We start from the raw sequence: 27,258 nt of genomic DNA on the forward strand, positions 1-27,258 counted from the left end.
CAGGGAGGCAAAACAGACTAGAGAGGAAGGGGAAGCCCTGCACTGGTGGGAACCAGTGAAAGGAACTGGGGAGTGTGGCTTAGCTTTGCGAGACAGTGATGGGGGTGCTTCACACCTCCAAGAGCACTGAAGAAGACAGCACTGTGGCCTGCTACGGAAAGCACAAGGACAAAGGAAGAATACTGGTAAAGTAGTTATCGCATTCTCTCTCTCTCTCTCTCTCTCTCTCTCTCTCTCTCTCTCTCTCTCTCTCTCTCTCTCTCTCTCTCTCTCCCTCCTCCTCCTCCTCCAAAACATGGCCCTCCTGCCCTAGAAACTAACTAGGAAGCAGAGGCTGACCAACCATCCCGGTGAATATCTCACCCAAATGGGATTCTAACCCCCCGGAGGCCAGAGAAAGCCTTCTGCTCTTCCTTGTCTTCTCATTAAACTTATTTATTTATATTTTACTAATATTGTGGAGGTACACAGGGCATGGCACATGGACATCAGAGGACAGCTCTGGGAAGTCAGTTCTCTCCTCCCATCTTTATTTGGGCCCTGGTGGCTTGAACTCAAGCTGTCAGGCTTACACAAAAGTTCCTTTACCTGATGAGCTACGCACTGGCCCACCCTCCCTTCTTTCCTCCATGCCTTTCCTATGAGGCATTCCCTCATTCTTCTAACCCTCCTCAGCGTTCCTTCCTCCCTCCTCAGAAGATGCAAAGTGATGGGGCACCCCATGGGGATAGATGACTGTGGTTTGTCTCCCCACCACCCCCGCCACGAGACAGAGAAAGCCCTCCGGACAGAGGGAAAAAAATCCCCGATTGTGGATCCATTCTTCACCTTCCACACATCGCCTAGCACCTGGACCTCAATAGTTAGCAGAAAAGAAAGAAAGGAGTGCCAAGGAGTGGTGGGCAGGAGGGTGTTCACTGGCCAGCTCAAAGCCCTTCAAATAGCCAATTTACAGCCCTCAGAAGTGCATGCTACAGGGAGGCTGGGAAAACAGTCCTTCCAATCTTCACAAGGTACCCCCCCCCAGAGCTGTCTGTGCACCATTCTGAGATCTCCCCAAGCCCAGGTTTAGGTTCCCAAGGGGGCTCTTCCTCCCTGCTGTCCCCTCTGGCTCACTCCAAGGCCCCTCCAGATGGGCCCCATCCTCCTTGAAACCCCCAGCTGGGCCCGCCAGCTGGGCCATCTCAGGGAGAGAGGCCCCAGGAAGGTCCGGAGCCCACCCAGCAGGCTAGAAGGAGAACAGCTGCCTGTGGGGTGAGAGAGCTGGTGGGGGGGGGTGAGGTTCCCCCAGGCAATCTGTGTTAGAGATGATTAGCTACGAATAGGGGTGGAGGTACGGGTAGCTTCGTTAGCTATAAAAGCACACCAGGCCCAGGGATCCCAGCCATGAAGTGGTCATTCTTTGCTGCTCTATGGATTGGCTCCATGCCTACTTAAACACTTCATACATGGATTGGTCAGTGCCCCACGCTGGGAGCTCTAAAGCCTGGGGCTTTGTTTGGGGGAGATCTATTACTGATTTTCTATATGATCTCAGGCATGCCCTGCCCCACTTTACTTGGGACCTCAGTCAGGCCTACCTTCAAAAATATTAGCGGTTGGGCTGGAGAGATAGCTCAGCACTTAAGAGTACTTGCTGCCCTTTCAGAGATCCCAGTTTCTGTTCCCAGGACCGACATGGCAGCTCACAAGGTCTGTAACTCCTGTTCCACGGGGTTTAACACCCTCTTCTGGACTCCACAGACACTGGGCGTGAACATAGTACACATACACACATGTAGGTACAACACTTAAATGTATAAAATTAAATGGAAGTAAGTCAAAGTTAACAGTACCTGCTGATAGTGGGGATGCAATGAAAATAGACGGAAGGCAGACTCCGGCTCCAGCCTGTGTTTAGATGTAGGCATCAGCTTCCTCAGAGCTTCTGTCCTGGAGACTTCATAGAGGCTGAGCTGAGATCTCTGTCATTCCTCACCATGTTCCTAGTGCCCAGCTCTGGCCTGCGCAGAGTTGACATTCAGGTGTTTGATAAAGGAATAGACAAATAGTAAAAGCTATGAGTAGCCACCCCAGGGACCATCATATCCACACATACTCGAACTTACCATTCCAAGGGTTTTTCAGGCTCCAGAAACCCAGTTCTCAAGATTTACAGGGTGAAGAGACCTAGGAAAGATCTAAGAATTGGAGTTCATTGTCATGGGCTGTCATAGCCTAATCAAGAAGCCCAATGAAATGATCTGGGATCCAGAAGATGTAAGGATTTTCCCTTTAAGATCATTTAAAATTTTTTTATTTATTTTTATTTTATGTGTATGGCGTTTTGCTTGCTTGTGTATGTCTATGTACCATGTGCATGCAACTTGGCAGAGAGACCACAAGAGGGTGTCAGATCCTCTGGGACTGGAGTTACAGACGGTTGTGAGATGCCATGCAGGAGGTGGAAATTGAACCCCAAGTTCCATGGGAGAGCAGCCAGTACTTTTAGGCACTGAGCCATCTCTCCAGCCTGACATGACAGGATGGCTAGGACTGAGTAACAGTGAACCATAGAGTTACCAGAAACACCAGGATCTACCTACCTTTAACTTGCACAAGAATATCACCCAGGAGGTGACTTTTGCTATTGCTTGCATTACTATGTTGCAGTCTTCTCTCAGTGGGACAGATATCCTATGGGAGATACCAGGCCACAGAGTGGCTGCTGTTTCCTCATTTTCCAGAATGGGGAAAGATAGAGTCGGAGTCATCCAGGTCTGAATTTAAATCCTTTCTGGGTTACCTGTAAACTCTCTAACCTTGGAGCAGTCATTTGATTTCCCTGAGCCCCAGTTTTCTTATCTATAAAACAAGAATGGCAATGTGTCCTTTGAGCTGCTTCAAGAGTTCAGGATGCATCTTTCCTGGGCCCTGATACTCTTGAAATCCTATATAGATTACAGCTATAGAGCCACCCTTGTGGTTAAATGCCAGCAAGAGTTGCTCAAAGTGCAAAGCCCTAGGACCCAGGAGTTTGTCAGAAATAGAGTCTTGCTTGGGGTTAGTGGTATCTGCTGGATCTCATCACTCAAGAGACAGAGGCAGGAGGATTGCTGCAAGTTTTAGACAAACCTGAGCTACCCGTTGACATTGTTTTAAGACAACAAGAAAAACAAAAGAAATGCAGAAGGCTGGCAAGATGGCTCAGTCAATAGCAGTGCTTGTCACCAAGACTCATGAGCTAAATTCAATCCCCAGACTCCACGTGGTAGAAGCAGAAAAGCAACTTCTGATGCCCACAGATGCCCACCGTGGCTCACATGTTCGCACACCATGCACAAGCTCATTTACACAAAACTAACTATAAGAACGTTGTGAAATATGGAGCCTTGTCTGGACATGGAGGTAGACCCCTGTTTGCTCAGCACTCAGGAAGCTGAAATAGGACAATTGTGAGAACTGCCAGCCTGGACTACAATATGAGTTTGAAATCAGCTTAGGCCACAGTATAAGACCTTAACTCAAACACCAAAAACAAAAAGAAACAAATAAACAACAACAACAAAAACTCCAAACAAGCAAGCAAGTAAAAAACCCACAAAAAAACAAAAACAAGAACACAACTCTAAACCAACAAAATAAACTAAAACAATAAACTGAGTTTCCTCCTGCACAACAGCCCTGTTTGTCAACAGATAAAGTTTGTTTACAGATAGATCCTATGTATGAATAAGTTTGAAAAGAGCTTGGCCAATGCTTAGTCTTCCCATGGCATATCCAGCCCTCCTCCTCTTCCTCCTCCTCCTCCTCCTTTTCTTCTTTTTGTTTTTTCCAGTCAGGGTCTCTCTGTGTACCCTTGGCTGTCCTGGACTCACTTTGTAGATCAGGCTGGCCTCGAACTCACAGAGATCTGCCTGCCTCTGCCTCCCTGAATACTGAGATTAAAGGTGTGCACCTCCAGGCCTGACCAGCCCTCTTCTTTTCAAGAGTTTGTCTGGAGACCAAAATCTGCCAGTCCTTAAATTGTTGATACCAAATAGCATAGTATTTTCATATAATATAAACATATTCTCCTATAGAAATAAGTTTTATTTATCTTCTTTTGGAGTCTTTTATTTTACTGAACCAGGGTCTCATTCTGTAGCCTAGGCTGGCCTGGAACTCACTAGTATCCCCCTGCTTCAGCCTCCAAAGTACTGAGGTTTCAGGCACACACTAGTCATCCAGTTAAATAAACTTTTAATGACTTCCAGTACTTAATACAGCAGGCTAAGGGGTGACTAAGGAGTTCCTGCCCGCTATGAATGAGACCCTGGCTTCATTCCCCAGCAGTACAAAGTAAAACACTAATACAAAGTAAATACTATGCAAATTGTTGTCAAACTGCACTGCTTAAGGGATAATGACAAGAAAAAACTGTCTCTACATACTCCTTGCAGTTGTAATTTTTTTCCCAATGTTTTTGATCCCCAGATGTGGCATCTGTGTATGAGAAAGGAACCTGCTGACAGGTAGAGGAGGAGCCGTTCCTGGATGTCTGTATAGCCCGTTCAGGAAGTCGCTTTCTATGTCTGTCATGTGAGATGTTAGCGCCAGTGGTTGCCTGCGAGGCGTGACAACAGTAGCCAAGTGGAAGAACCGGTGCTTACTGAGCACTGACTATGCCCGAGGCACGATGCCGAGTGTCCCAGCAACCTCAGGAGGTCAGTATTTTACTTAAGGATATTTTCCCAATAGAAAGACAAGACACCAAAAGATGAAGCCACAGGGTCAAAACGTGTTTGTCAGACAAACAAACAAAAACCCACAGTGCAAACCCAAGCCACCTGCCCCCCAGAGCTCAAGAATTGAGGGTGTGTGAGAAAACAGCTTTAGTGAGCAACAACGCTGACTGTGTAGCTAGCCACGGTGTAGCTTCTCCATGTCTACCGCAGCCAGACTTAAGAGCTGGAGTTACAGCCGGGCATGGTGGTGCACGCCTTTAGTCCCAGCACTCGGGAGGCAGAGGCAGGTGGATCACTGTGAGTTCAAGGCCAGCCTGGTCTACAAAGTGAGTCCAGGACAGCCAAGGCTGCACAGAGAGACCCTGTCTCGAAAAACCAAAAAAAAAAAAAAAAAAAAGAGCTGGAGTTATAGAAATGGGAGGCTGTGCCCTGCAAGAGCCCCTAGTCCAGTTTCAGAGATAGGCACAAATAGAAGAAATGTGGGGGAAAGCAGCCGGCACCCCCTGGTGTGTCTGCCTGGCCAAACAAAAGCTTCAAGGGTGTAGGAGAGACTGCAAGGGGCTGGGAGCCTGGTCCGGGACACTTGGGCAAGAACCTCCTTGAAAAGCCAAGTCTTTCCCAGGTATGGTTTCCAAGTTGTGAGTAAAGTATCTTCCAGATTAAATAGTGAGTGTGGCCTTCTAGTGAGAAGCCTGGGAGGAATGGTAGTCAGATCTGACTGCGGGCCTTAATCTTGGGTTTTAACTCTCCTTGTTGCGATCAATACAATGGCCCTAATTTCTCCAAGTCTACAAGCAAGAGGGCAAGTGTTACAGATGGAAGTTTCAGACCTCGCTGAAGAACAGGGCCTTGTGGCAATTTCTGCAGGGCAGGGGCCAAAGTCTGTCTTGTACCTGGCTGTGTCTCAGGCTCTGAACCTGTGGCCCGGTACACAACTGCTGTTCCACGATAGTTTGCTGAACGTAGATTGAGTGATCAGCCTCAACATGGTCCAGACTCACCAGGTCCCAACAGTATAGCCTGAAGCCCTGTGCAGGCCTCAGTCCTAAACAGAACCTAGTCTCCCTCTCTCCCTCCAGGCTCCTCAGTTCCGGACCTTGAGCTGACTCAGCACTGTTCATACTGTTAGCCTTTGCTGCCCGCTGACAAAGCCCTTGGATAGCAGCAATCAGAAGAATGGACACATGGCAGGAAAAAAGCAGAAGGGAGTGGCCCTATCTCACAAAGGGAGAGCAGAGCCAGGGCCGGTAGCTGCGTGCTTTGTAGCCAGTAGTCTCCTTGGGGTTATCCGGGGCCCGGGGCTTGAAGCAGATAACAACTGAACAGAGAAGGGCCTATCACGCACACATAGTGTCCTTCAAGGCCTCTGGGGCCAAAGTGGAGTGGAAAGAGGCTCACAAGTAGCAACTCTAAGGACAAGGCCCTTTGTGGGCAGGAGCTGAGGGGCATGAGGAACCAGAGCTGGGATGCTGATGTTTTGCTCAGGAAATAGAGATGGAAGAGAGGATATGATGTGTAGCTGAGCCCACTTTAATGGCGCATGCTTGCAGGAGCACCTCCCGTACCCTCTGCAATGGTGGATGACAGCAGGCCCATGGTCCTTCAGGCTAGAACACAATGTGCTTTCCCAGCCCCGCTGCTTCAAGGTCTCCAAGATGCCCTGAAGCCACTGACTTTGAGCCAAGCACACTTAGGTTTGAGACTCTCTGCTCCAGTACACACTAAGCTGTGTGATCTTATAAAACTTAACTTCTCAGGTCCCGTCTAGGTTCTCAAGCAGAGACCCTCCAGGAATGCCCTGGGCTCCTGCCTGCCTTCCCCTGGTTGGTGGCAGGGGTCATGAGTGCCTTACCTCTTTCTTTGCAAGGGGGATATAAAAGGCCTTTAGTTAGCAGCTCACATGTTGGGTTTCTCTATTACGCAAGTGTCTCTGGCCTCGCAGAACCTTTCCCTCTCTCACGTTATCCCAAAAGCAATCTGAGAAAACATTTTGTGGACACCCTCACAGCCACACAGTCACTATGTCTACCCTCATGCACACAGGCACACTCTACCCACTGCTCCTCTGATGCTTAAGCTAAGCAAGAGTGGGCCCTGAGCCTGCTGTACCAAGGCTTTGGTGCACAGTTTCCTGCGGGGGGGTGGCCTCGCCAAGTCTTTGCCAACTCTCAAAGAGGGTCAACCATGACCCTCTTCATTTTTGCGAAGTAAAAGACAGAAGAGAAACATCTAGGTTCTAAGGTCTGAGAAATTTGAGGTCAGCCAGAGGCTTTGTCACCCCAAAGCAAAAGCCAACCAAAACAATCAAAAGAGGCAGAAGGAAGCAGGGCTAGAAAAATAGCTCGGTCATAAAGCACTTATGGCAGAAACACTCTGGAAGAAAGCATATGAAAAGCTGGTGTGATGGCGCACTTGCAAACCCCTGAGATGGGCAAGCACAGAGCAGAGTGCCACAGCTTGCTGACTAGCCAGGCCAGCCTAATAGCAAGGCCCAGGGAGAGACCCTGTCTCACAAAACAAAGCTGGGTGACCCCTGCTTAAGAAAACCCAAGGTTGACCTCTGGGCTCCACACTCATGAGCATACACATGTACATGTACCTCCCACCCCCCAACACACACATGTAAAGTGCCTCCTCTAGATCCCCAAGCTTAGCAGAGGCAGAGCCCACATTATAACTACTGTATTCAGGTGCCAAGGCTTAGGCTACTTTGTCACGCTGCCATTTCTTACTTGTGCAGGCCAGGCTGGAAAATAGAAACTGAAGGCACCTAGGGATAAGCATATGATGGAATGCCATACTGTAATAAAAAGGAATGGATGCCCCCCATGATTTGCAACAACATGGATGAATCTTTTAGAAGCTCTGCTAAATTGGAAAAAGACAGCAAACATACTCAAAAAGAATATGCTATGGCATACTCCGTTAATAGTTCATGTGTGTGAACTCAAAGCAAACACAACCGGCCCCTAGGAATGAAGGGGGATGTAGCAAGAGGGGGGTTACTGATTGGGAAAAAACACACATAAGCCTGTTGGAGCACTGGAGAGGGTCTAGATCTCAGTCCAGGAGGGGATTACACATCACCTCCTACAGTTGACAGGCATGTAAAAACCCCAAATATCCATGCTAAACTACCAGTACATTTTACTACACAGCAAATACAAACTGTATGTTTAAAAACTTAGAAATGAGCTTGGCACTCAGAGACTGGTGAGTTGGGACTGGAGCTTGCTGTTACTTCCTTGTCCTAACCATGTACTCTGCGATATCACCATGATAGAACTATCTCCCCACAGAAAGCAGCAGGTGCCACAGACCACCTCCTCTAGGGCTGATGGTCCAGTGCCGACACACCTCGTATGCATCCCTGAGCTCAGGTGATGTACTCGATTATTTCTTACTTTTCTCCCAGACATGAAGTTCCACAAAGACAGAGGCTGAGGCCTATGGACTTTACCAGTGTGTGCCTGGTGCCTAGAACGGAGCTTGGCATACAGCTAGTGTTTAGAGGATACTTTTGAAGTGGCTGTGAGCCTGAAAAATCATGCAATGGAAGCACAAGACAGAGGCCAGGTAACTTTCTGCCAGATTCAGAAACAGTTTTCTCTACAGTTCAGGGATGGAACCAGGGACTTCGCATATGCTAGGCAAGCACTCAGCCACTGAGCATGCAAGTTTTGGGGGGAGGGCGTTCTTTTCTGAGACAAAGGTTTACTATGGAGGCTAGCCTGGTCTTGAACTCACAATTCTCCTGCCTCTGCCTCCCTAGAGCTGGCATTGCACGCCTGTACCACTACACCTGGAATTGGAACTATTTGAGCTGGAGTATTAGCAATAAGGAAGTGTTTGCCAATGCAGACAAGAACGGATTTCCCAGGCAGGGGGGACGATTGGAAGGCCTGACACAACATGGGAGGTCTTGGGGAAAGCCCAAGCCAGCTGGCAGGTTATTGTGGAGTGTGGGGGTGGAGAGGCCTTGGGAGTTGTGCAGAAAAGGTGGGCAGGGGCCACATTGTGAGGGGCCTTAGGTCCTTGAATGGGAGGCGGATTTCCCCTTGTAGATGATAGGGAGCCATTGAAATGTTTTAATTAAAGAGATAATCCGATGAAGCCTTTGCTGGCAAGGTGCCTTTGGTAGCAGCATGGAAGGTGGCTTGAAGTGGGACGGCTGGAGGGCTGGTCACTTCTCCACAGTAGGCCAAGGCTGGAAGGCTGGTCTTTGGAGACTTCAGCCCCTCTTCTTGTTTTTCCAGCCTGTTTCCTTTCCCTCAGCCCTCAGTGAAGATGGAAAACAGCTGGCCCTTCCCTCAAAGCCCAGTGGCCCGCTGGGCCCTAGGCCTTCATTTCTACTGCCTCATTTCTTGCTCAGCCTAGCTGTACGGAAAAAAAAATCCCCACAGCCTTGCAAAGGCACTCAGAGGGCAGGTGCCCAGACTGGGCACAGTGACTGGCAGAGCCCACCCTGATCCAGGCCCTATCCTGCTGATCCCCACTAGCAATGGAGACCCCCACGACACTGCTAGGAGAGTTAAGGGGCCTTGTTGTCTGCGGTGTTGCTATGCAGGGCCAGCCACAGGCAGCTCTGAGGTTGGCTTGTGGTCTGGTGTGGGGCTAGTGCTTGGCAGCTGAGGCAGGCCACCCCAGCCTGGGCTCCAGCTCCAAGCAGGGAATGCTTGCTAAATGAGAGCCTCCAGCCTTCCAATTTAGAAGACCAAAATAAACCCAGCCACATTCCGGCTGAGGCCTGAGCAACCCCATCCTCTAGGCAGCAGCTAGGCTTTACCTCCAAGCCCTCAGCTGCCAGGCTTGGGACACGAGATAGGCAAGAATGGCTCAAGACTGAGCCATTGGCTTGTGGGGGCTGGCTTGGCCATTTGTCTGGACTTCTCTCAATCTATTGGAGTGTAGTTTCCATCCACTCACCACATATTTGCTGGCAAGTGCTGGACAAGCTCCACCCTGGGATGACAGTGGCAAGGGCTACTAGGATGTACCCACCTGGGAGTCAGGTACCTTAGACTCATCTGTGACAAACTGCTTGTGAGAGAGATGACCAAGTGAAGTGAGGCCTAGGAGGAAAAAGAGCCCCTGGGTCACATCGGAGGCCAGGGCTAGGATGCTAACCCAGGGCTCTCTTACAGAACTGTCTCAGTTGAAATTAGGAGTTTTGGGTTTGTTTATTTTTTTTAAGTGCCATCTTTTTCAGTTCCACCTTCCTCCAGGAAACATAATGAGTAGAGAGAGTCATCAGGCAGCTGCAACAAGAACACAAAAATCCCTGAATTGCCTCCACCTCTGTGACCTTTCTCAGCTCAGTTCACTAAGACCCACAGCCAACTGTGCAGAAGTGCAGCTTGGTTTTGTTCTGCTCTTTATATAAATTCTGAAACTGCTCGAGGTAAGGAGACTGATGAAGAGCATCTTTCTCTCCAGTTCAGTCAAAACTGAAAGTGTCCATTTTATGTCATTGTCTTTCCATGTGGATCACGAGCAGGGCAGACCTACAGCCAGGGATAACAATTACCCTCCTCCCCGGCAGGCCTGGGAGAACACCCTGTGGCCGATGAGGTGCTTAGTTGATATGTAGAAATTTGAGGAGGCCTCCCAAAGAAGGCCTTGAGTTGGTCCAGAGGCAGGGCAACTGAAGCCAAGGGAGGAAGTCATGAAAGGTGGCAGAGGTAGGAATGACACCAGCCAGCCAGGAACCTGGTAGGGCCCAAGGGCTACCTCAGGGACACAGGAGTCCCTAGCACAAGCTAGAGCCAACCCCTCCCCAACAGCCCTCACTCTTCTTTCTCAGTGGCCAGAGGAAGTCTCTTCCTAGCTCATGTGCATCAGTAGCTCACAGCTCTGCTCTATCCTATGCCAAGGGCTTATATGGATTGTGTCCTGTGAGCCTTGTGACAGCCTGGTGATGTGTGCCTCTGAGTAGCTGCCTTTTAAAGATGAGACCATGGAAGCATATAAGGGGTTAAATGATTTGATTGAGGAGGTGACACAGGGGATTTGAACATAGGGAGTGGAATTCTGGTATCTGTGTGCTGCTATGGTATAATAGTGTCACTGATCACAATAATAATGAGCTAATCTTTCTTGAGTAGAATCACTCCCTTGGGGTCCTAAGGCATGGGTTCTGGGTCCCTAGGGAATACTCATCTCTACAGATACTCAAGTCCCTTATGCAAAATAGCATAGGATTTGCATATAATCTACACACACCCTCTCATACTTTAAATCATCTCCAGAGGACTTATAATACCTAATATAATGTAAATACTTTGTAAATAGTTGTGATGCTGTACTGTTTAGCATGGACACAGTCTTCTCATTAAATGGTTTCAATCTGATTGGTTGAGTTCTCAGATACCGAACCTGCCTATAGAAGGCTGACTGTATTTGTTGCAGGCCAACCCATAACAGTGTTTCATGTCAACTTTATGGTATTGTATCATCAGCCCCAATTTACGGATGCAAAAACTGATGCAAAGAGTCTTGTCTCTGCATGAGCTTGCAAGGGGATCTCCAGGCTGTGACAAGCCAGCCACCAGAGTGCAACATAAGGATCTTAGTGTGGGGACCCATAGTGAGCCTTCAGGTTGCTACCTCCTACCCACCAAGGAGGTAATTTTGCAGTGGTCTAAATGAGAGGGAAACAACAGATTTGGGGCTAGGGCAGGCAGAGTGGAAAGAGCAAAAGGCATAAGATGCAGGCTCTGCCCTTGAGAGGAAACAAGATCAGCAGGTAGCTCTGCAGGGCCTCTTCCTCCTACACTGGGAGCTATCAGTTTGGAGGAGTTAGAGAACTCTGAAACTCAGAGGATGCCAGAGTCCCAAGTGAAGCGCCAGTGTGTTCATTTAGCTTTGCTGTCTCAGGACAATGTTGTAAAGGCTAAGCTCAAGTCGCACGTAGGCTTCCTCCCAGGGCTAGGAAGGACTGGAGATGCGGTTCGCCTCACACGAGCTCCTGCCTCCTCCTGACTCAAGAGACCAGACTACAAAAGGAAAAGGGTGTCATAGCATGGAGGCCACAAGAAAGTGCCATAGTACTTTATAAATCCCAGAAGAAAAGAGCTGCCAACCCAGATTTCAATGCCCAATGAAAAATGTTATTCAAGAATGGTCTGGAAGACATTCTCACATGAAGGACAACCAGGAGGCTGTCTGCCAATGGTTCTGCTTTCAAGAAAAGCTAGGCAGGGCTGGAGAGATGGCTCAGAGGTTAAGAGCACTGGCTGTTCTTCCAAAGGTCCTGAGTTCAATTCCCAGCAACCACGTGGTAGCTCACACCCATCTATAATGAGATCTGATACCTTCTTCTGGCATTCAGGTGTACATGCAGATAGATACAGTCATATACATAAAATAAATTTAAGAAAAGAAAAGCTAGACAAACATTTTTCAAAATAAAGGAAACTTAGGATAAGCAAAGATTTCATCTTTTTAGTCATATCCACCCTTGGTACCCTCTTTCCATCTGCAACCATTTCCCACTAGGTTTCCTTCCTGACCTAGAGTCTCTAAGCAGTTTACCCCTTAACTAGGGCAGAAATCCAGAGCCTAGGCCCGGGTCTTTAAGTGTCACAGGAATCTAAGGGGCATAGGAGCATGGTACCCTGGGTCTCAGGCTAATGTCAGCACTGATGCTAAGCAGCCTCAGGCAGGTTTCCCTGTGCTCTCTGAGCAGCCATCTGGCCAAAGGGGTCATTCCCGACCACTTGTGCTTGTGTCGGGGAAACCAGAAGAGGCTGGGTGGGAAGGCAGTGGTGTGTGTGTGTGTGAAAGGGCCATCCAGAAGGGAGGGATGGTTATTATCATTCGTCAGGGCCTCGCCTCTCTAGCCAGCCAGGCAGATGACTGAGGCCGAGGGCACAGGCTATTTACTTCCTCCTCACCACCCTCGGGGTCACTGCAGTTCTGGATTCCAGGGCCATGATGGAAGGGCTAGTTGCCTTTCCCTGTCGCCGCCTGGGCTACCCTGCCTGGGTCCGACTCCTCTCTATGCAATCTTTCTGGGAGAAAGGGAAGGATATGGGCCAAAAGTGAAGAGGTAGTTGTGTATTTGAACAGTGAGTGGGGACTTCTCCAGCAAGAAGCCAGACCCTGGATCCAAGGCTTGAGAACTAAGGAGAGAGAGGTCCACATGGAGTAACAGGAGAGAAAGGTCCACATGGAGTAACAGCTACTGTGGACCTTCCAAGGAGGGGAAAAAGACAGGCATGAAACTGCCCTCTACATAGCCAGAGGGCCCAACGATCTGCCTTCTAGCCCCCACTGACTTGCTAGTCTAAACTTGACCTGCTTCTTTCCCTCCACAAAGCCCGACTTCCCACTTGTACTCTATACATGTAGGCAGAGGCATGCGCATGTCCACAACTGTGTATGCATGCATGTGAATGCGTATTCGATGTGCAGGGGACGTTAGGCTATGGACTTCTGAGGGCTCTTCAAGCTCGAATGACCTGCTTCTGGATATGTGAGTTGAGACCTAAGGTTGGGGAAAAATAAGATGTTACAGGCTGGTCTTCACCTGGAGGACTTGGGAGTTGCAGCTCTATTCACCATTAACAGCACACCCTATAGTGAGTCCCACAATACCCCTAAAGTCACAGGGGGCAACCTTGCTTTTCTCACACTACTAGCTCTCCGTAGGATATTGTCACTCAATGGGACCTGTGGAGATCCAGAGGTCCTCTCTACGGGAATGTGGTCAGCAGCAGGTAGTCCTCAGTGCAGTTCGCTAGTCCACCCTGGGCCACCCTCTGCACAGCCTGGCTCTTTAGAGACTGTGACATGGACCCTTGGCTCTGGGGACCATAAACAGATTGGGTCACCCCTGACTGATTCTTCTGGGCAAGCAACGATTTGGATATACTACCTCTCAGCAGATGGCTGAGAGTTTGGGCAGCCTGCTTTCATCCTTGACCCAGAGGTAACGCAGGGCTGTGAAGTAGGCCAGAGCCAAGGCCACTGAGCCGGGAGAGACTGTGTGGGCCTGTCCTCTTGTAACACTAAAGGACACACATACAAAAGAAAACAAAGTTTTTTGAAGATGACTCAGCAGTTAATGGTGCTTGCCCTTCTTCCAGAAGAGCCAAATTCAGTTCCTAGGATCATACTGGTAGCTCTCAACTGTTTGTGAATCTAGGTCCAGGGACTCTAATACCCTCTTTTGGCATCCACAGATACATGTGTGAATGTATACAAACACACACACACACACACACACACACACACACACACACACACACACACACAAAAGAGTTGAGGGTTTTTTTGTTTTGTTTTGTTTTTTAATGTTTTCAAGACCAGCAAGTTCAGAAAGCCCAGGGACATTGTTGTTGGGTTATTTGAAAAGGTCAAAGTGCTTCATAAGATTAGCTTGGGTAAGCCAGGTGTGGTGGCTTTAGTCCCAGCACTGGAGAGGCAGAGGCAGGTAGATCTCTCTGAGTTTCAAGGCCAGCCTAGTCTACAGAGTGAGTTCCAGGACCATCATGGCTACACAGAGAGACGCTGTCTCAGAAAACAAAAACAACACAAAAGATTAGCTTGGACCTAGGCTGCAGTGGTTAGAGAATAAACAGGGGAGGTGTTTTCCAGAGGAGGAGGCCAAACGCTCACAGTTCCCTCTCCTTGCCTCTAACAGCCAGCCACTTACTTCTCTTGTAAAGAAGCATTTAACGAATGGGGCCCAAATCCAGGCATACCTATGACTCCAACACTCAAAGGCTCAGGCAAGGATAACAAAGTTGGGGGCCAGCCTGAGCTACCTATGGAGATGCAATCTCAGAAAAACGGACAGGCGAGGAAGATGGAGAATGAGAAAAGTTGCTAGGGCCAAGGTGTAGCATTGCAGTAAAATACTTGCTTAGCATGTGTGATGTCCCAGGTTTTACTCCCAGGAATACAGTGGTACTTCATCAATAGATAAATAGATAGATGAATGAATGAATGAACGGCCCCCACTCCCAGCAGTTTTAGTCACTCTGTCTTCAGTGTCAGGCTACTGCTGACCTAGGCCTGATCTAGGTCTCCAAAAGAAGGAAAAGAAGCCATAGTCGTGAGATGGCAGAGTCAGCCTGGCCCTTATTCATCCAACTTCAATGCCTTCCTGATCTAGACAGGGAGGCAGAGGCCCACTGAGGTAAAAGGATTGGTCAAGAGCCGGGCGTGGTGGCGCACGCCTTTAATCCCAGCACTCGGGAGGCAGAGGCAGGTGGATCTCTGTGAGTTCAAGGCCAGCCTGGTCTACAAAGTGAGTCCAGGACAGTCAAGGCTTCACAGAGAAACCCTGTCTCGAAAAACCAAAAAAAAAAAAAAAAAAAAAAAAAAAAGGATTGGTCAAAAGATGGCAGGGCTGGCTCTTCTGCCTCATCATACAACACGCCAAGAATTGTTGTTAAGTGTGTTTTTGAGAGGTCGTCCTCCACAGCCAGACCCTGTTCTGAATGCAGTGGGACTTCAAAGCATGGCAAAATGGCAGCTGGCAGCTGGGCTCTCGATACTCCCCTTCAGCCCAACACTCCTGAGGCCAGAGAGTGGGAGTGCCTTTGATCAGCCAGACATGCTGACTGTCCTTCACCAGGCCTGACAGCAGAGATGAGCCAGAGGTTGGCCCATGCCCTCAGGATGCTGGGAGAGCACATCACGTCACGAGAGAGAAAGTCCAGCCTCTAGCCTGGGGCCTCCCACATCTGGGGCACGCCACCCAAAGCCTGCACAGCTGGGGGCCAGAGCTGGGGCGGGGGTGTTTATGCGAACCCTCACCAATGGAAGCAGCATGATAGTTGGGCTAATGAGTCCAGGGTGGGCTACCACTCAGCACGTGCCGACTTTCCGGCCACCTTCCAATCCCATGTTCCTCCTGCAGCTTTCATCCCAGCTTTTCTCACCAGGCACCATCTCTACAGATAGGCCCCCTGTCTGGGAAGAAGGATTCTGGCACTGTCCTTCTGTGTGACCTTGAAGAGACTCCTTGCCCTTTCTAGACCTCTGTCCAACTACCATGCAAACAGACAAAGGTAGATGGAGGTGTCCTAGCATTGTCACTTCATGAACCTTCAATGGGAGGCTGTGGCTTGTGAGGGCTAGTAATATGTGTAAAGACAGTAATTCTCTGTCCCGTTGAGCTCAGTGGGGTGGTCCCAATGCTCTAGCAATGGCTTCTGAATCCTGGTGACAGGAACGGGGAAGGTAAGATCCAGAGGTGAAGTACGAGTGGGCTAGACGAGACCAGAAGGAAGGACAGGTTGTAGTTTTGGAGCCAGACATGCCCCCATCTATCCTTGGTCCCATGGCCTAGGAGACAAAGCCTAGAAGCCCAATAGCCAATAATTCCAGGCCCAGGGAACCCAGGTCTCCTCTAAACAGGTTCCCCATGTCCAGACCCCAACCCCTTGCTCCCTGAATGTAGGACCACTCAGGTTAAGTAGCCTATTATGGGGAGAAAATCATGCCATGCGAAGCCCCAGCCAACAATGGATGGAGGCTTGTGCTGGACCACCTTCATCTGTGCCATCCAGTGACATGGCCTCATGCGTGCAATCCCAGGGATGGGGCATTTTCTATCATGTCCCAAACTGAGGCTCCCTAGTAAGAGGTCTCCCTCTCCTCCCAGGGCTTTCCTCTCCAGAGTCTCCAGTGGGAATTTGGACTCCAACTTTGCCTCTGCTTACTATCACCCAGGCCCTCACACTAAATTACCATGAAGTCTCACTAGGTACCATAAGAGGACCCTATTGGGCCTGGCATCCATCCTAGGCTATGGGAGACTGTGATTAGTCTCGCTAGCTCCTTGCCTCTAGAAAGGGTGACTGTATGTCCCTACAGGGTAGAGAGGGAAACTGAGCTCATGACCTCAAAGTGTTTGGGACACTCTTAGGAACCCCCTGAGGTATGCCCAAACTATAAAGAACCCCCAGAATCAAGGCAAGCTGCTGTGCCTACCGTGGAAAAGCCAGTTCTTGCTTCTCGTAGTCTCCCCTCAAGCCTCAGCAGTGCCTGTGAGACAGCAGGGGACTTCTGTTTGTATACTGCGGGCCCAGGCAGGGGGCATCCAGAGATCCCAGCAGCAACCTCACTCTTGACCTCATCCTTCTGGCCTCTTCCTAGGGTGTGACAGGTTCTGGAACCAAGTGCCAAGACCACATTTGTAAAGGGCTCCAGGAATACAAGGGGAGGACCCCAGGCCTGTACTGGGACAGGCCACCCAGCCAGCCAGGCTCTGTGGGGATCCATCAGAGGCAGAGGAGATTGAACCAATGTATGTAGAAGCAGGGCCTCCTGGCTCTTTGGTATGGGGTGAAAGGGAACAGTGAAATGCAAGGTAAGTGAAACAAGTGATTCAGAAAGACTGGGCCAGTCACTTGCTTTAAGAACTTTGAATGTCCAAGTCAAGGTCATGACATCCCACCTGATTGGCTGGGCAGGCTCAAATAAATGACCTTTCACCCCTGTGGTTGGAAACACGCTCTATCCAAGTCTCTCTTTTTTTTCCAGACAGGGTTTCTCTGTGTAGCCTTGGCTGTCCTGGAGCTCACTTTGTAGACCAGACTGGTCTTGAACTCACAGAAATCTGCCTGCCTCTGCCTCCCTGGGTGCAGGGATTAAAGGCCCATCAGTGACTGGCTAAGTACACTTTCTTTTACCTTAGCAATACAACTCCAAGACATTATAGATAAAGAAACTGAGACCTCCAAAGGTACCCATTTTATATGGGCATCTATATGCCCAGCATCAAATACTTTTTCAAGCAGAAAGGTATGAGGAAAGTTATGAAAAGAGTTAAGAAGCCATGTTCTAGCTACCACTTCCCTGTTCCCAGTTTGGGAAGCCCCACTCCTTTCAGGAGTTGTTTTAGCGAATGTTCCTGCCGTCCTTATAGGCCCAGGTGGTATCATTGGAATGTGCAGATGAGGAAGTTGAGGCTCAGCAAAGCCAGAGGACCACCTAAGCTTTCTCCAGTCAGAAGAAGGGTCTATAGGAAGCTGTGGAGGAAGATGGGCTGCACTCAGCCAGCAGAACAACAGAAAGGAGATCTTTGGCCTTCTCAGAGCCAGGCCTTTGAGAATTTGGCTCCTTCCCTGGGGCCATAGCGTGCAGGGGTCATGTGGCAACTCCTTGTTGCCTGGGTGTAGGCACTTCCGGGACACCTGTATTCTAATGTGATAAGCACTGGCTTGGCCTCTGAGGGCTAGCCACTGGCTATTTGAGCGGTAGTGCTTCCATCTTCTTGTTTCTACATGTGGGGTCACTGAGGATGCTGAGCGCACAGCACCTCCGTGGAATTAAATACTGGCTCTCACGCTTGCCTGTTGCTTGACCTACAACATGCTGTCTTACTTTGCTCCAGATGATGTTTTAAAGAATAAGCTAGTAGACTTTGGAAGTAAGCATGTCTAGGACATACATGGAGATACATTTAAAAAATTGTATTCCTTAAAAAGACTTGATATAGTTGCTTAAAACTAGAAAGATAAATAAGAAAAGAAAATCTACTATAAAACCTGAGTTCTAAATAGAGCTGAGTGGCAGAGTGCTTGCTCAGACATACACAGTGCCCTGAGTTTCATTCCTCCCACCAAAGAGAAGAAAAATAAAGGAGGTAGTTCACTAAATGGGATAACTCTAAATCAGACACAGTCCTAGAGGAAATTAATAAATTAGAAGATAGCATTGAATGAATTCACAACAGCATAGGGGCAAACTATAAAGAAGAGTCAAGAGGCACGAAAGTTGGCACTGAGAGCTATCAGTCCAAGCAAAGTTCTCAACATACAACAGGAAACGGACAATTATTCTGAGATGATGGCTGACAACTTCCAAGAGCAGAAAGATAGGACTTCTCAGGAAGACCAAGCACTCCAAGGAATGAATAGAAGAAATAAAAAGTACGTCTATACCTAGATACTTTGTAGACTTATTGGGAGATCAAAGAAATACAAAGAGCAAGCCAACAAGGCAACAGCAGAGAAGAGACAGGTTCTGTTCAAAGCAACAAGTTGACAGTGTGAGTGAGAGCCATACCCGCATAGAAGAAGAAATGATGGGACAGGATGGTAGAGAACTGTGTCGTGGCTTGTTCAGTAAGTACTTTCTAAAGATGCTCAAGGACATAGTTTTTGTAGTAGTTCAGAGCTGCACCATCTTGCATTCCTAGACACCTTGCTCACGTTTCAACCTTTGCTGTGGCTGTAGTTTACCTTCCTTCTTCCAAGATTCAACTACCATTTTCCTTCCTCATAGCTGTCCCCTCAGGGTGGGGAGACTAGGAAGAGGATCACAATATGTTGTGCCTCTGAGGACAGCCTTAATGCACTGCTGAGTTTTGCTTTGGAATAAGGGATTAGCAGAACCAGGCCTTTGCAAGACTCTGACTATCAGCCCAAGATCTGACATGCAAAGGCAGAGGGGTGTAATCTTGGGAGATCAAGAAACTCTCTATAGGCCGGCATGGTGGCTCATGCCTCTAATCCCAGCACTTGGGAGGCAGAGGCAGGCAGATCTCTGTGAGTTCGAGGCCAGCCTGGTCTACAAAGCGAGTCCAGGACAGCCAAGGCTAACACAGAGAGACCCTGTCTTGAAAAAACAAAACAACAAAAAGAAAGAAAGAAAGAAAGAAAAGAAAAGAAAAAAAGGAAAAAAAAAAGAAAGAAAGAAACTCTCCACACACTTAGGGATCACAGTCTTCCACTTTGGAATGTGTGCCCTTGTGGCTTGAAGACATACGATTTCCGAGTCTGATGGGGACAGCAATCCTACCTAACAGGCTAAGGTAGAACAGATAGAAGGGAGCTGGAAAGACATGGCAGTACGCTGTGTGGATGGAGCGTTCTGACCCCTCTCTAGGCTCCCAGCTGGTCTGCCATGAAGCCCTCCCCCAACATCAGACCTGTACAGTGATTTTAGCTGGCCCCCACGAAAACCCTATTGGGATGGCTCCCACCCAGTTTACCAAGCAGGACCCTCTGCTCAGAAAGGCCAGGCTTGCTCTCAGGGTTTCTGAAGGGAACTTCTACTTCAGGACACTGTGTGAGCTGGGGCAAGGAAGGCCCTCTAGCCTTAATTTGCTGTTATCTAGGGTAGAGAAGAATAACACCTATGTCCCTGGGTAGAGACAAGGAAGCAGATGTCAAGCCCTTAGCAGCATGTTCAAGTAGGATGGCTACTCTGGGCCTCTGCCATCACTGCCCCAGGCAGAAGCACCACAGCTTCTGTCGTTCCTGCCCCAGGCAGAAGCTTCAAGCTCTACCTTGGCCATGCTCCTTGAACTTCATGCCTCACCTTCTTAATGAGGAAGAAGTTCAGACTCTCTGGCGCCTTGGAAAGATTGCAATGTCCCTAGCAGGGAGGGACAGCCTTGGTCAATGAGAGGTGAAGGAACATCGCTCGTCTGTTTCAATGTTTTTCCGTTGCCTACTCTGTGCCAGGCCCTGGTGATAGAGCATCAGCTCAGTCAAACAAGGGATGTGAATTCATGGAGCTCACACTCCAGTGGAGATGACGGCCAGCTTCTATCCTCTCCTATGGAGACAGCAAATCGGGTGCCTCCCATCAGATGCCATGCTACGTAGCCTTTATTTTGAGATAGATGCAGTTAATGTAGCCCAGGCTGGCCTAAATCTGCCAACCTCTTGCTTCGACCTCCTGAGTGTTGAAATTATAGGCTTGTGCCACCATGCCCAACTATCCATTGCTTTCAACTGTATCTGAACTTCCCAGCTCTTATGACTACAGCTGCATAGCCAAGTGGTGGTCCCACATGCCCCTGTCTCCAGCCCACGTTCTGCCCATGCTAGTACAGTCTGCTTCTGTTCCTAAAAGGATCAAAGCCTAGCTACTGCTTATTGACCTTGGGCAAGTTCTGTAACTACTCCGAGCCTCTATTTTCTCATGTGTGAAATGGCTATTAAGAATAGCACCTGGAAGCTGGAGAGAGCGCTCAGACGTTAAGAACTTGTACTGCACTTCTTCCAGAGGGCCTGGATTGAATTTTGAATACCTGTGTCAGATGGCTTGCAACCACCTGTAACTACAGCTCTCTAGGATCTGACACTCAAGCCTACTCCATGTGCACACATCCACACAGAGACCCATACACACACACACGCACGCACGCGCGCGCACACACACACACACACACACACACACACACACACACACACACACACTTAAAAATAGTAAAACAAATCTTTGGGTAGGAGAGATGGCTCACAGCACTTGCTGCTCTTCTAGAGGATCAGAGTATGGTTGCCAGTACCCATGGCAAGTGGCTCGCAAACACTTGTAATCCAGCTAAAGAGGGTCTGATGCTTTCTTCTGATCTCCATGGGGATGGGGACAGACAGACAGACAGACAGACAGACAGACAGACACACACACACACACACACACACACACACACACACACACACACACAAATAAATAAAATATTTTCTTAAGAATAAAGAAGGAAGGACGCCCATCTCTCAGGGTCATTTTGAGGATGAACTGCCATACTTTCTGAAGGCACTAGAAATAGTGTCTGGCATATGGCCTCAGGCAGATTCAATGCTACTGTTATTGAGGTCACCATTGTTATTACCTGACCCAGGCTGTCATGGGCTTTCAGTTCTTTGCCCAGCCTGAGTTTCAGAAGATGTTATCTTTTCCTGTCCCTGTTGTCAGGCCAAAATACAAAGAATAGCCTCACACGATGCCTTGCTGCCGTGGTCCTGGGGAAGCCAGTGTGACAGGCAAGGCCCACTCTAGGGCATCCTCATCCTGTAGCATAGAGCTTCCTCCTCCTTCACCACTTTCGCATTTTGCTCTAATGGTCTCTCAGCAAGGAGCGCTTCCATGACCACACCTTGAAGATCCCACACTCAGCCTGCCTAGTCCTCCTCCACTGCTCTCTTTGGCTCCCTAGCCCTTACCACACCATCTTTCCCACTGCGTCTTTTATTTGTGCAGCCTTTTCTAAAATTGTGGCCTCCCTCTGACCTCTAAAACACAATCAGGGAGGAACTGCGAACTCTGGAAGGCTAAGCAGTCCTGAGGCCGCTGAGGTCCTTCAAGAGGCGAGCCTGAGGTCCTGGGATTTGAAGTGTGAGGCTGAACATAGACAGGACATTCTCTGCCTTGATGAGGGCTTTGGTTTTTTTCCGTGAAGCTAAAAAGATGGGTAGATCTGGGGCCTGCTCAGCTGTGACCTAGAAAACTCTGTTCTCTTATGCTGCTTCTCACGGCAAAAAAGAGAGAGCTTGGCCCTTCATTTCGATGGGCCTGCCATAGAAGGTTTGTGCCTCAAGCCAATGTGGCAGGGCAACCAGCAGAATCCCTCTACCTCTCCAGATGGGCCTTCCTCTACTATGCCTTGGCTGGCAAGGCCCTGGCACTGGGGGCAAGGTGGCATGTTCTCCCTCCAGATGGTCTCTACCTCATGCCCTTTGTCCCTGGTAACACTCCTATAGGTCAGGACAGCCACTTCCCCTTCGAGGCTACGAGGCTGGACTTGACTTGCTGACGGATGTTCTCACGAGCGTGGACAACTGTCTCCCTGGGGGTTGCTCAGTAGTTTTTACAAAGGACCCGAAACACTCTTGGAAGACAGTGTGTTGATTTGGAGCTGATGGTTCCTGGGTACAGGTTCTGCTTAGGCGAGCATCTTCCTCCTACTCTGCCTAGGAATTGTCTTCCTGGGCCCGTACAAGAAAAGATAGGCCATGGCACCCGGGTCCCAGCTTTTGCCCTGCTGAGAGGAAAGCCTATCTGCAGGAAGAAGCTCTCCCCATTCTACTCTGAGGCCTTCCCATTCGTACATTTGACAACAGGAGTCACACCAGTACTGGGTGGAAAGCACAACTTGGGGAAACAGGATACTGTAAGCAATTCCAGACAGGATCTTTGCTCTCTGGTTCTGTTTACATTCTAGAATGTGATGGGGGGGGGGGCCAAGGTGAATTATAGAAACCTGGAAAGGAGATTCAGGGTTTGAACATATGTGGTGCCAGAAGCTTTGAGCATGGATGAGGAAGCCAGAGAGCAGGTTTATGTATGAAAGACAAGGGACCTGAGAGAGGCTTGAGGATACCGACCATAGAATTTCAGGAGTGGGCAGAGGGGGGAAAAAAGGCAGAGAGGAAGTAGTTGACCACAGGGACTTCTGGGCCATCACACCAAGACAAAAGAGAGGGATTCCAGGAAGAGGTGTGCAACCTTCAAATGAGTCACACTAAGGAGTAGAAGGTTCCAGGCAGAAGCTTCAGGCCTGGAGGTTGCAGAACAGCCCACTTGAACGCGTGTGTTAGGCAATCAGGCTCCAGAGTGAAAACCTGAGGGAAAGCAAACAAGGGGTACCCAGCATCCGCTGAGCGCCAACTATGCTGTGGGTCCCCTGCTTGGAGCCAGGACATCCCTCCGGCTTTGATTGACTCACTCAACAGTTTTCATACATTCAGGGCCTTGGTGGTAAGCATGGACAGGAATGGCCCAGCCCTCAGAGACCTCACAGTTTACATGGGGAGGAGGAGTGACACATGAATCAAACTGGCCCACAGGAGATAGAAGACTGTCTAGCTCAGGCCAGGGTTATGGGGAAGAGGCATGAGCACTCAGAAGAACCGAGAAGTCTTCAGAGCTTTGGCCCAGGAGGGAGGTCAGTAAAGGCTCTGGAGGAGCTGACAAGGAAGCTGAGATCTGAAGATGGATGTGGGAAACAAAACTGGGCAGGAACAGTACATGTATGCAAAGGAAGAGCCCCAAGGTGCTCAGCAAGAGCAGGGACAGGGAGGTGAGACAGGGCTCCATATGGGCCTAATGGGCTTTCTGCTTACCCCAAATCACAGGAGATTCAGAGAGTGGATTGCAGCAGCAGAAAGACAACGCTCACAGTTAGGCTTTGACAGCTATTTTTTGGTTGTGACCTTTAACCTTTAATGGCTAATCCATTGTTGCAGCCTGTGATAACCATTTGTTAATACAGCTTTTCTCTGCTGTGTAGCCCAGGCTGGCCTCGAACTTGCAAGCCTGCATTAGCCTCTCAAGTGCTGAGGTTGCAGGTTTGTACTACCACGTCTGGGATTTACAGCTATGTTTTGAAAAACAACATTCAGGCGAGTGAAGATTTGAACAGCAAATTTAGGAGGCTATTTCGCCGAATCCAGCAAAGGATGGTGTCTACCCTTCCCTTAGAGTAAACACAAAAGAGACCCAAACAGATAGATTTAAAATATGTTTCGACCAGACTGGGGATGTGGCTCAGTGGTCAGTGGTAAGGACACTCGCCTGGTATGCATGAGGCCCTGAGTTTCATCTCCAGCATCACAAGAAAGTAAGAAAAGCATGTTTCTATATTGTTTATAATCACAAAAGACTACATATAGCTAGTGCTGGTATACTCCAGCAAAATAAGCCAGGCAAGCTGTACCCAGGAGAATACTATGTATAAAAACAGACTGATGAAGCTTTCTGTGTACTAAGCAGAGAGATTGACAAGGTACATTGTTAGGGGGAAGAGTAAGGTACCGCAGTGGCAGTGTGTTCACTGTTGTTTGTTTCAGGGGAGGATGGGAGAAGTGAGAACATACAGTGTATCTGTTTCCCATAAAGATGGCACTGAAGGATAGCCAGTCTCAAATCACCGCAGCCATCATCCTGTGTGTGCAGGGGGCAGGTATGGACGTCCATGGAATTGCCCTGAGATTCTTCACTAAATCCTGCTATGTATTCCAGAGTTTCAAATCTAACTAGCTAGTTATAAATAAACAATGGGCTCCCCAGTTTTAAAAAAAACCCCACACACATACACAGTTTTGTGTGTGTGCTGGGTGGAGCCCAGAGCTTTGTGCACGCGAGACGTATGCTCACCAACAAGCTGCACCTCTGACCCCAGAAAGAACATTCCCTTGTGGTGGTGGTGGTTGCTGATTTGAAGACGGAGTCTCACCATGTGGCCCTGGCTGGCCTGGAACTCACTATTAAGACTAGGGTACCCTAGAATTCACAGAAATCTGCCTCCCAAAGAAATCCTTTTTAAAGCCCAAATCACACAGGAAGTAAAAATGAATGAACATGCCTATGGGGTTGAGAATGCAGGCGATACATCTCCCAGGCTTGTAGTTTGGGTATTGAGAAGTGACAGGGGCCCTTTGCTATGAAAAGGGACAGAAGAATATCATGAGTTTGGGGAGGGAATCATGCATCCAGCTCAAAGAGCCATTAAGTGGAAAGGAGAGAGGGCAGCAGCTGGGCAGGAAGCGAGGTCCAGGAAGGTGGTTGTTGTGTTGGCTTCATAAAGACTTTTTAAAAAAAGTCTTTGGGAAAGGTCCAGCTGAAGAAGAGAATCTGGCTATCCTTGCGCCATGAATCTTATTAATCTCATTTTAGAGCTGAGGAAAATAAGGTTCCAAAGGCCACAGAACTAACAGATGGCAGAGGGATTGGCTACGGAAGCCCCATCTTGACCAATGGAGCTGTAGAGGGCTGTTGGTAGAGAGCCATGCGGAGAGGGGCTTAACGAAGCCACATGCATTTCGAAGCACTTATTCTCTACTGGGTGTGCCTGTGACCTCTAAGGGACATCTGATAGCATCTGGAGACACGATGGGTTGTCACAACTTAGAGCAGTGGTGTGCTATCACCTGGTAGATAGAAGCCAGGGCTATTATCTATTCCTAACTATCTGCATCAGCAATACGCAGGTCAGCAGTTAGAGACTGCTCCAAGACGTCAGCAGGGCTGACTTTGTTCCCCTGCTGGGGAGGCTCCGTGGTCAAGCAGCTTATCGAGTTGTGTCCCTACCCTTTTCGCAAATGCAAGTATCTTCATTGTTTGGAGTGACTTTTGACTTCTGTAATCTGGCATTTTGTAAAACATTCAGACAATGCAGAAGTGTTTAAAGTATTAAGTAAAGGCCCACCTCCTCCTCTGCAGAACTCCTCCGGAGCTCACTCACGGCTGTTTTTGTAACTTTCAGGGAACAGGTTGAACTCTATAAGCAGAAAACAACTTGCCTCCGTCGGAATTCTTTCCACCCTCCTCTGTTACAGTTCTCTTCTGTCCTCAGATAAAATCTTCAGGAAGAGCTAGGGCCTTTGCAGATGTACTCTCAGAGCCCCCAGAAAAGTGTGTGCTTATCTTGAGGAATTAATGTGCCTGGTGCAGTATACTTAAAACTCCAAGGGAGAGAGAGAGACAGAGAGAGACAGAGACAGAGACACACACAGAGAGACAGAGACACACAGAGAGAGACAGAGACACAGAGAGAAATTGAGAGACAGAGACACAGAGAGACAGAGACACAGGGACAAATAGAGAGAGAGAGAGAGAGAGAGAGAGAGAGAGAGAGAGAGAGAGAGAGAGAGAGAGAGAGAGGAGTTAACTCTCCCCTGGATAGCTAATGTCCTCTCTTGTCCTGCCCTACATGCAAACCAAGTCCTGGAGTCCTAATGTTGAGGCCATTTCTGGGTTTTTCTCTCCCAAACAATGCTTACGTCCTTGTACACATGTCTTCCTATACACAGTTGTCAAGTCACTTCTTTGAGATTAACTTCCTGGAGCTCAACTTGCCAGGGTATGCACATATAAAACTACAACGACATGAATGTTCAGATGGTTCTCCAGAGTACCAGTTGATGTTCCAGTAGCAGAATGAGAGGGCTCATGGAGGGCTGGTGTGCCCCCCACCCCCTCCCTACCTAGGCTTATGCTGATACTTGCTATTGGATAAGTGGACACCGAAAGAGGTTCTTTTCCCCGTTACGTGTTACTCACCTTCACATGGCCAAGGATTCTAGCTCCTGAGTTGCTCTTGAGTCATCTCTCCGTGAACAGTGCTGGAAAGTCATTCCTTGCTGCTCTCATATGCTTGGTAGTCATTCTAACCCTGAGCTATCTTCCTAGCTTATGTTTGCATTTCATCTTGAGTCAGTGTCTCACGAAATTATCCAGGCGGGCGCTGGACTTGTGATCCTCTGGATTCAGTCTCCTGAGTAGGTGGTATTACAGGCCCTATGCCGCCCAGGCCTGGCTTTAGACTTTTTGATTTGCTTTTGATTTTGAGACAGGCCTAGACTGAACTAGAATTTGCTGTATAGCGTAGGTTGGCCCCAGCCTCTCAAGTACTAGGATGAGCCGTATGTACCACCATGCCCAGCTTTGATTCAGTCTTCTTTTAATGAGTTATTGCATTTATTTATCTACTTACATATGAGAGCACTTGTGTACAACAGCCCACTTGTAGAGGTCAGAGGATAACTTGTGGGAGGAGGTTCTCTACTTCCACCATGGAAATGTGCACTCAGGTCATCGGGACAAGGGCAGGTATCTTATCCTACCCAGCTGTCTCACTGCTCCTCGCTGACACACCTGTGACTTCTGACACCCCTGCTATGGCCCACAGTCTGGCTTCAGTGCCGCAGCCCACAGGCACACATCTGTTTCCCCTCTTTGTTCCTGTCCCATGCATAGTAGCCCTTTCTGTTCTGGCCTTAGTCTCCAGCCAACCAGTGCAGCCTAGCATCCGAGGCCTAGCCCCCTCAGCTCTGCCCTTGCCGAGTGGCCTTCACTGAGATGC

General features: G+C 48.9%; 1 long non-coding RNA gene across 1 annotated transcript in view; it reads right to left on the reverse strand.

Moving 5' to 3' along the window:
* Nucleotides 1–1,841: 1,841 nt before the first annotated feature.
* The window catches only part of LOC311602178, a 41,878-nt gene continuing 16,461 nt past the window's right edge, over nucleotides 1,842–27,258 (reverse strand). The window contains exons 3-4 of the long non-coding RNA XR_014780704.1: nucleotides 2,109–2,180; nucleotides 1,842–2,003 (exon numbers count right to left, since the gene is read on the reverse strand). This is a non-coding gene — a long non-coding RNA (uncharacterized lncRNA). The remainder of the gene's footprint in view (nucleotides 2,004–2,108; nucleotides 2,181–27,258) is intronic.

The sequence above is a fragment of the Acomys minous genome (genome assembly GCF_964271855.1).
Source record: "Acomys minous genome assembly, chromosome: 7".
Lineage (NCBI taxonomy): Eukaryota > Metazoa > Chordata > Mammalia > Rodentia > Muridae > Acomys > Acomys minous.